The 2,983-nt window shown below is 41.4% G+C and overlaps 1 pseudogene; it reads right to left on the bottom strand.

Moving 5' to 3' along the window:
- Window positions 1–257: 257 nt before the first annotated feature.
- Window positions 258–727, bottom strand: LOC145277448 (uncharacterized; annotated as a pseudogene).
- Window positions 728–2,983: the final 2,256 nt, after the last annotated feature.

The following is a 2,983-nucleotide window of genomic DNA, read 5'->3' as shown; positions in this document are numbered from 1 at the left end:
AGCTTATTATATTTTGGAGTATTCAGTCGAACAATAACTTACAGTTTGTTTTTCTTTCTCATATATATATATATATATATATATATATATATATATATATATATATATATAGTTTTGAATGTAAAATTTTAGGAAATAAAACAGTTTATTTATCTGCGTATTGCTCATCTGGAAATGACTGACTCAAAATTAAGAAAAACCCATATCGGTTTAGGGCGAAGAATCCTAGTACAAACTGTGCATGTCAACTCTCTAATCTATATACAAAGCGGATAGATTAAAGACCTGCATGCCGCTTGTACCGGATAAATGAGGGCTCCATTTTCATCTCGATATCCTGCTGGATCTGCTTCAGCGTCCTTATCTATGTGTGAGCCCCTGCCTTTGTGTGCATAGTGTCCAGCCATAAGGTATCCGGTATATTCAGTATTCCAACCTGAATAACATCGGTTCCTCACTGGGAGCATCATTACAAAGCTAGGGTTTTTTGTTTCACACACCGCACAGGGGATGTTATGATCGTGAAGAGTCTGTGCGTTCTTCGTAGAGAACACGCCATTTTCCCCCAGTGCTTTGTAGTTACTGAGTGCTATTCAGAACCATATATATAAGCACTACTTTCTGCAGCACCGAAGCAGTTTCCCCACAGTGGATCTTTTGGTAAACAGACGATGTTACCTGCCCCTCCGGTGTGAGTGTAATATTGACCGCCAGCAACACCTAAAAAAATTAACAAATTAAAATATTGAAAGCATTTCGTAGGAATATTTTTTTTAAAAAAGTCGAAAGCAGGAGATAATAAAGCAAAATTGTTTGAAAAAATAGGAAACAAAAAGACAAAATAAATACAGGGTGGCACGAAAAAAGTGTCGCCCTAAAGAAAACAATACTACAGATTTATTTAAAAACTTTTATTAGACAAATCAATTCAGGTAACTTGATTATATAGTAAAGCTGACATCTATTCAATGTAGTCGCCTTCAGCTTCAATGACCGCCTCGATACGGGTCTGGAACTGGGAGCATGCATTTTCCACAAGCGCAGGCGGGAGCTCGGCGAATGTCTGGCTTTGGTGTTGTGGGAGGTTATGTTGGTGATGTTCTCGACGATCACCAAAGTAATCCCGCGGGTTCAGATTGGAGGAGAAGGGGGACCAGTGAGAGAAGAGTACAAAGTCATAGCACTCCTGAAGCCAAGTCCAGGGTTTGCCAGCGGTCACCTGTTTGCAACAAGGGGTCACCACACTCTTCAGCATATCCAATTACACTTTGGTATTGATTTAAAGTTGACTTTGAAGGTTCGAGTGGCATGATGTAGCCCTCACTTGAAACGAAACTTTATTTTCATCATTCTGAGCACGTCTCTTTTATTCGTGGCAATCCAGCGATGCATTTTGAGGGTACTGAAATAGTTCCGTTTACATAACTTGGATCGATAGAGAACATGACTTGTACAGCAGCGCATCTTCGATCTCGCTCATTGAACATTCTGTCACTTTCAGGTATTTATACACAACTAGCCAACTATTAGTTTAATATGATGTGACCGTGGTGTTAACCGGTACATAAGTGGTGGTTCTGATTCGAAACCCTACGGATATCTTATAGTGTGATCTCTGTCGCTTCTACTGTGACGGAGTTGGAGTGAGATTCCTGTAATAGATGCACTGAGACTAAAGCTTCTTTCAGGACTGCCAGCAACCACTGTAAAAGAGTAATAAAACATGACAGAGAGCTATATGCTCAGTCTGTTAAATAGCTGAGCAGCGGCTTGGTTCCCACCAGTTCTGGCAAATAGCAAATAGGATCTTGAACAGAAGCGTGCGTTCTATCCCAACTATCATCAATGGACCTGAGGTCATCTCGTCAGCATCAGACAAGGCCAGACTATTTGCCAAGAACTTTGCAGCTAATTCTACGCTATGCGACAATGACCATCAACTCCCTGTATTTCCTCCTATAACAGACAACACGCTATGCAACAAACAAATATATGTGCGTGAGGTCGCCAAGCTAATCAAGAACCTTGATTCCGGTAAACCAACTGGCCTTGAAAGCATTCCAGTTATAGTGCTGAAAAAGCTCCAACTAGAACTTGCCTCCCATACTTACAAAACTGTTTAAGCGTTGCCTTAAGGAGAGGTGCTTTCCAACACCCTGGAAAACCTCATCAGTATGCCCTGTATTTAAGAATTCAGGTGAAAAGCCATCTCCCACCCAGTACAGACCAATAAGTGTGCCATGAGTAAGGTGTTGGAATCCATATTAAATAAAGGAGTAGTAAACCACCTCAACAGAAACAACCTTCTTAGTGACATGCAATATGGTTCCCTCTATGCAAGATCTACAGCAGATGTGCTAACGGTTATATCACATAGGATTAGTGAATCTCTTGACAAAGGTTTCCTTTCCAGGGCAATTGCTCTTGACATATCGAAGGCCTTCGATAAGGTATGGCATAAAGGCCTACTTCACAAGATTTCGAGCTACGGTATTACTCAGTCATTAAATCATTTCTCTCTGATAGGTTCATAAGAGTAGTGGTTGATGGTCAGAAATCAGAGGCCCACAGTATTAATGCTGGAGTCCCCCAGGGGTCCATCCTGGGCCCAACACTCTTTCTGATCTACATCAATGATCTCCTAAAACACATACTTAAATTATTCGTTGACATCTGTGCTGATGACACACTATTTATGGCAACACATCAAAGCCCGTAAATGACAAAGTTCTCTCTAATTCTCTCTCTTCTGATCTTGAGCACGTGGTACAATGGGGGAAGAGGTGGCTGGTTACTTTTAATGCATCCAAAACCAAGCGTCCATCTTTACATCATCAACGCCCCGATCCCCATCTGGCATCAATTGAAATGGATGGCTCTCGTCTTGGGGAGGCTCCATGTTTTGACAAGCTTCTGGGTTTGACCTTTACTCCTGATCTGAAATGGAACACGTACATCAAATCTGTTGGCAGGGACGCTGGGA

Source organism: Euprymna scolopes, chromosome 6 (assembly GCF_053919585.1).
Source record: "Euprymna scolopes isolate OS-2025 chromosome 6, ASM5391958v1, whole genome shotgun sequence".
Classification (NCBI taxonomy): domain Eukaryota; kingdom Metazoa; phylum Mollusca; class Cephalopoda; order Sepiida; family Sepiolidae; genus Euprymna; species Euprymna scolopes.
The sequence above is the reverse complement of the archived record's forward strand: the minus strand, read 5'-3'. Positions and strand labels throughout refer to the sequence as shown.